Genomic DNA, 7456 nt, shown 5'->3' on the forward strand with positions numbered 1-7456 from the left:
TGTTTCGGGCATAAGCCCTTCAACCGGAATGACTGTCATTCCTAATGAAGGATTTATGCCCAAAATGTCAATTCTCCTGCTTCTCGGATGCTGCCTGACCTGCTGTGCTTTTCCAGCACCACACTCTCAACTTCAGTCTCTTTGATAACATATTAATTTCAGTTCAGACTGGTTCCTACTTATTGATGGTTTTCTGAAGTTTATTTCAGTCTGTGGTTACGTGACCACTGTGGCCATTTTTAAATCAGTCTTTTCTCCTCTTTGAATAAATTAACTGGACTCGCACAGTAGCTAGTGGTTAGCAATGCTGCCTCACAGCACCAGGGTCCCAGGTTCGATTCCAGCCTCAGGCGACTCTCTGTGTGGAGTTTGCACATTCTCCCCGGGTCTGCGTAGGTTTCCTCTGGGTGCTCCGGTTTCCTCCCACAGTCCACAGATGTGCAGGTCAGGTGAATTGGCCATGCTAAATTGCCTGTAGGTTAGGTGCATTAGTCAGAGGGAAATGAGTCTGGGTGGGTTACTCTTCTGAGGGTCGGTGTGGACTTGTTGGGCCGAAGGGCCTGTTTCCACACGGTAGGGAATCTAAAAATAAATCTAAAAATCCCAGACATAGAAGTCTACAGAAGATGACTCATATCTTACCACTATCAGCATGGCTAAGCACTTAAGAAAGAGTTAAGTGAACTTTATTTATTTTTCTACTAATATCAAGAAGCATTGTAATGTTTAATTTTTAACTTTGTTTCTTTATTTTTCTAGCTTGTACCTAGATTTGTTTGTACCTAAGGTGGTGCCAGGAATGGCAACATTGTAACTTAAGTACTTAGTACACATGACAACAAAATCTAATTTGACTTCTAATCCTATCATCTCAGCACAACCCGATGAATAGTGCCCTCAGTATCATCAACATGAATACATGACATGGTCTTTACAAGGTTTATGAGGTGCTCACTCCTACCTGTACTTTATCTAGGACTGAATGTATTTGGTTTGAGTTGAGGAACAGAGAGGAGCCAGTTCATTGTCAGGAGTTTCTTTATACAGCTCTAAGCAGTGATTAGTGGGAAAATGAGCAAATTTGTAAGCAAATTTCAAGATGAGTAACAAAAATGGACAGCAATATTGCAGGCTATAATTACTCTAATGAGTAGTGCTGAGGGAAGTGAACAAGAAAAGTTAGTGATGTGTGCACTGGTGAATGATCTCAATCAATGTGTTTCCAGTCCATCAAGAAAGGAAGCAATGTGGAATCTGGGTTCCAGGAAACTAAAGCAGCCTGAGTGTAGCGTGCTGCAATAGGACATCAGCGATCACAGCATAATTCATTTTAAAACAATTATGGAAAGAGATATGAAACTTAAAAATGTTCAGTTATGGAAGAATTAATTCAGAAGGGACCTGTCACAGGTAAATTGGAAAAGTCGATCGCACAGTAAAACAGTAACAGTGAAAGAGAAAGTTCAGATAGAAATCTCTTTGAACTGAAAAGATACAGCATCTAAATTCAATACACTGAGTGACAAAGAAAATAAACATTAAAATAACATAGAAAGAGGAAGTTTATCGCTAGTGTCAGATGGAAGATTCAGTTAATAACTGGAAAGATTATGATTTGTGCTGAAAGGTATTAAGAAACTTAATCTGGGAGACAAAGATAGGTTAGAAGAAAAGAATAGCAGACATCATTAAATTGAATCTTGAAACCTTTTAATAATACTTATATTGTAAGAGATTTGTTAGGGAAAATTTTGAGTCCATTAAGAATGTAAATGAAAAGTCTTCATCTAGAGGCAGATAACTTGGCAAGAATATTTAAAAACATTCTTTGTATCTGGTGTGAAGGATATGCAAAAAGAGGGGGAAGTTATGGACAGGATAAAAATAGGTAGGCAAGGCATAGGAAAAGGGTTATTATGTCTGAATGTTGCTGAGTCACCTGATCCAAGTTGACAGCATCCTTGGTAACTGAAAGAAGCAAAGACATTGGTCATAATCTTCCAACCTTACAGAAGTATTAGCAAACAGTTGCTAATGTTATACCACAATTTAGAAAAGTGAAAGAGGTAAAGCAGGGAACTGTAGGCCAGAAAGGTTAACGTCAGTGGTGGACAAGTAAGAACTGCTGGCAGGGACAAAATAAACTTCCTTTGAAAGGCATGAGTTAATCAAAGAAAGCTGCAATGATTTGTTAAAGATAAATTATGCCAGACTAACTTGAGTGTTTTGATGAGAGAAAAGAAAAGTAGATTCATGGAGTTTGTATAATGGATGTATAAGTGGAATTTCTGAAGGCATTTGACAAAGTGCCACATAGGAAGGTTATTAAAACAATGGAAGGGACAAGGCTGGGTCAGTGACAGGAAGTGGTGGATGGAGGGATGCATCTTCATCCAGGGAGTAGTTCACAGGGGTATTCCACAAAGATTAGTTTTCTAGTGTTTGTAAATGACCCAGACACAAGTAAGGGGTCAGCATTCTAAAATGTTGGAAATTTGGTAAAGCATTTGATCATGCTGAGGAAAGTTATCTGCATGAGGATGACAGGGGACTGAAATGAACACAATTGCAGATCTATGACATGACTTTCAATGAACAAATGTGTAAAGACATCATGCTTTTAATGGCATGATTTTAAAAAATGAAATGTGCAAACAAATGCCAATGTCCATATGCACAAATCCTTAAAGGAGCCAGCAAGTTGATTCAGCACTTTTAGAAAGCAAAAAACAGTCCAAAACCTGCAGATACAAACATCAGAAATAAAAATCAAAATTTCTGCAAATAACCAGCAGGTCAGGCAGCATATGTGAAGAAAGAGAAAATAAAGAGGTTACATGGGTTTGTAAAGTGTAGAGGTTAAGCCTGAGCTGGACCCTGTGAATATTACTGGACATCTACTTCAGGAAAGATGAAAAGGCCTCAGAAAGAGTACTCCTCAGAAGGTGTGGAGGGTAGGGTTGGTTACACAAATGTTATCAGGGATAAGGGTCCTTATTAATGAGGGGATGTTGGGAAAGTTAGAACTTACCTTTTTTGGTCTGAGGAGAAGTGACCCATTAGAAGTTCCTTGAAAGTAGAGTCACAGGTATATAGGATAGTGAAGAAAGCATTTAGTATGCTTGTCTTTGCTGGTCAGTGCATTGACTGTACAAGTTGGAAGGTCATGTTGCAGCTGTACATGACATTGGTTAGGCCACTTTTGGAATACTGCATTCAATTCTGGTCTCCCTGCTATAGTTGTGAAACTTAAATACGCAGAACATATTTACCAGAATGTTGCCAGGATGGAGGGTGTGAGCTGGAGGGAGAGGCTGAGTAGGCTGGGCCATTCCCTGGAGCATTGGAGGTTAAGGACTGAACTTATAGAGGTTTATAAGATCATGACAGGCATGGAGAGGATGAAAAGTCAAAGTCTTTTCCCCAGGGTAGGGGAGTCTAAAGCTAGAGGGCATAGATTTAAGGTGAGAGGGGACAGATTTAAAAGGTCCTGAAGGTCAACTTTTTCATGCAGCGGGTGATGCATGTATGAAATGATCCATGGAGGCTGGTACAACATTTAAAAGGCACCTGGATGGGTATATGAATAGGAACGGTTTAGAGCGGTATGGGCAAAACACGAGCAAATGGGACTAGATTAATTTAGGCTATCTGGTTGGCATGGACGAGTTGGACCAAATAGTCTGTCTCTGTACTGTGCATCTCTACGACTCTATGATGAGAGCTTTTATCAGAATAGACAGATAGAGAGAAATCATTCCTTCTGGAGAGTTTGTCAATCATTTGCAGCCATAGATTTAAAATCATTGACAAAATGTGTAGAAGAGAGATGATTTTTGTTTTCACTCAGAGCTGTCAGAATCTGGAACTGAAGATGTGCAAGCTGCTTCCTTAATAAGTTTAAAGGTGAGTTGGGCAAGTACTTGAGAACAAAGAACAGTACAGTACAGGAACAAGTCCTTGGATCTACCAAGGGTGTACCAACATATGATGCCGTTCTTCACAAAAAGCCTTTTGCCTCTATGCCACCATATCCCTCTTTTCCCTGTCTATCCATATATCTGTGAAGATGCCTCCTTAATGTTGCTATTGTATCAGTTTCCACCACCTCTTCTGGCATCATATTCCAGGCACGTACCACCCTCTGTGCAAAAAAAAACTGCCTCTCACATCTCCTTTCAACTTTCTCCCTTTTATCTTAAACCTACGTTCCCTAGTAATTGATATTTCCATCCTGGGAAAAAGACTCTAACTATCTATTCTACCCATGCCTCTCATAATTTTGTAAACATATATTAGATTGCCCCTCAGCCTCCAACATTCAAGTGAAAACAAAATAAGTTAGTCCAATCTCTCCTCATAGCTAATACCCTCCAAAACAGGCAACTTCCTGGTAAACTGTACTGTCTCCAAAGGCTTTACGTCTTTCTGGTAGTGTGCAATCAAAACTGTCTACAATATTCCAAATGTGACCTACTTAAAGTTCTATATGGCCTCAACATGACTTGTTAATTTTTATACTCTATGCTGACAGATAAAGATAAGCATGCCATATGCTTTTTTGACCACTTTATCCACTTCTGTTGCCACTTTAAGAGAATTGTGGATCTGTATGACTAGATCCCTCTGTGTGTTAATGCTTCTAAGGGTTGTTCCATTTATTGTATGCTTCCCTCATGCATTAGACCTTCCAAAATGCATCACCTTGTATTTTTCCAGATTAATTTCCATCTGCCAGTTCTTCATCCAAGTCTCCAGCCTATCTATATCCTGCTGTATCCTTTGGTGATCCTCCTCACTATCCACAGGTGTCCCAATCTTGGTGTTATTTGCAAACTTACTAATACGGCCATCCATATTCTTCTCCAAATCATTTAGATATATATACATAATGTTACAGACAACAGAGGTCCCAGCACTGATCCCTGTGCAACACCGCTGGCCACAGATTTCCAGTCAGAAAAGCACCTTTCCATCGCGACTCTCTATCTTCTGTGACTAAGCCAGTTCTGTAACAATCTTACTAGCTCACCGAAGATCCCATGTGACTATACCTTTTGTATCAGTTTGCCATGGGGGTCTTTGTAAAAGGCCTTGCTAAAGTCCATGTAGACAACAAACATCTCCAACCCTGCCCTTTCAATCATCTTTGTCACATCCTCAAAAATCTCAATCAAGTTTGTGAGACACAACTTTCCCAGCACAAAACCATGCTGCCTGTTGCTAATAAGTTTACATTTTACCATAGCCTGTCACTAGGACTCTTCTCCAATATTTTCCCTACCACTGATGTAAGGCTCACCAGCCTGTAATTTTCCAATAACCCTGTTGCCCTTCTTAAACCATTGATTATTCTCCAATCCTCAGGAACCTGTCCTGTGGCTAAAGAGGATACAAAGATCTTGTACAAGGTGCCAGCAATTTTCTCCCTTGCATCTATCAGTATTCTGGGATAGATCTCATCAGCGCAGGGGATTTGTCCAGCTAAATGCTTTTCAAAATACTCAAATCTCCTTTTTTATATCAACATACCCAACTCACAATCCACCAAAAATACTCAAATCTCCTTTTTTATATCAACATACCTAACTCACCATCCACCATATCCTTTCCATTTATATATACTGATGCAAACTATATTTAAGGTCTTCATGCACTTCCTCCAGCTCCATGGATAAACTTCTTAGTTTGTCCTTAAGTGGACCAATCCTTTTTCTAACTACCCTCTTGTGCCTAATATACGTATAAAATGCCTTGGGATTTTCCTTAATCCTGTTTGCCAAGAACGTTTCATGGTTCCTTTTGGCCTTCCTAATTCCTTGTTTGAGTTCTTTCCTGTTATCTTTATTTTCTTTGAGTAATCTATCTGTCTTTAGTTTCCTAAACCTTACCTATGTAATCTTTTTCTTTCTAAGCTCTCAAGCTCTGTTGTCATCCAAGGTTCCAAAATCATGCCATCCTTATCCTTCATTTTCACAGGAGCATGCTAGTACTGAACACTTCAGTATGTGGATTTACCTACTAGAGAAGGTGCAAAACTTGACTGACACTTGGGAAATAAGACAGGGCAGGTGACTGAGGTGTCAGTGGGGGAGGACTTTGGGGCCAGCGATCATAATTCTATTAGATTTTAAATAATGATGCAAAAGGATAGACCAGATCTAAAAGTTGAAGTTCTAAATTGGAGAAAGGCCAATTTTTACAGTATTAGGCAAGAACTTTCGAAAGCTGATTGGGGGCAGATGTTTGCAGGCTGAGAAATGGGAAGCCTTCAGGAATGAGATAATGAGAATCCAGAGAAAGTATACTCATGTTATGGTGAAAGGAAAGGCTGGTAGGTATAGGGAATGCTGGATGATTAAAGAAATTGAGGGTTTGGTTAAGAAAAAGAAGGAAGCATATGTCAGGTATAGACAGGATAGATTGAGTGAATCCTTAGAAGAGTACAAAGGAAGTAGGAGTATACTTAAGAGGGAAATCAGGAGGGCAAAAAGGGGACATGAGATAGCTTTGGCAAATAGAATTAAGGAGAATCCAAAGAGTTTTTACAAATACATTAAGGATAAAAGGGTTTATAGGGAGAGAATAGGGCCCCTCAAAGATCAGCAAGGCGGTCTATGTGTGGAGCCGCAGAAAATGGGGAAGATACTAAATGAGCATTTTGCATCAGTATTTACTGTGGAAAAGGAGGTGGAAGATACAGACTGCAGGGAAATAGATGGTGACAGCTTGAAAAATGTCCACATTACAGAGGAGGAAGTGCTGGATATCTTGAAATGCATAAAGGTGGATAAATCCCCAGGACCTGATCAGGTGTATCCGAGAACTCTGTGGGAAGCTAGAGAAGTGATTGCTGGGCCTCTTGCTGAGATATTTGTATCATCAATAGTCACAAATAAGGTACTGGAAGACTGGAGGTTGGCTAATGTGGTGCCACTGTTTAAGAAGGGCGGTAAAGACAAGCCAGGGAGCTATAGACCAATGAGCCTGACGTCGGTGGTGGGCAAGTTGTTGGAGGGAATCCTGAGGGACAGGATGTACATGTATTTGGAAAGGCAAGGACTGATTAGGGATAGTCAACATGGCTTTGTGCGTGGGAAATCATGTCGTACAAACTTGATTGAGTTTTTCAAAGAAGTAACAAAGAGATTGATGAGGGCAGAATGGTGGATGTGATCTGTATGGACTTCAGTAAGGCATTCGACAAGGTTCCTCATAATAGACTTATTAGCAAGGTTGGATCTCACAGAATAGAGGGAGAACTCGTCATTTGGATACAGAACTGGCTCAAAGGTAGAAGACAGAGGGTGGTGAGGGGGGTTGTTTTTCAGACTGGAGGCCTGTGACCATGGAGTGCCACAAGGATCGGTGCTGGGTCTTCTACTTTTTGTCATTTACATAAATGATTTGGATGCGAGCATAAGAGGTACAGTTAGTAAGTTTGCAGATGACACCA

This window comes from Chiloscyllium plagiosum, chromosome 34, assembly GCF_004010195.1.
Source record: "Chiloscyllium plagiosum isolate BGI_BamShark_2017 chromosome 34, ASM401019v2, whole genome shotgun sequence".
Classification (NCBI taxonomy): Eukaryota; Metazoa; Chordata; class Chondrichthyes; order Orectolobiformes; family Hemiscylliidae; genus Chiloscyllium; species Chiloscyllium plagiosum.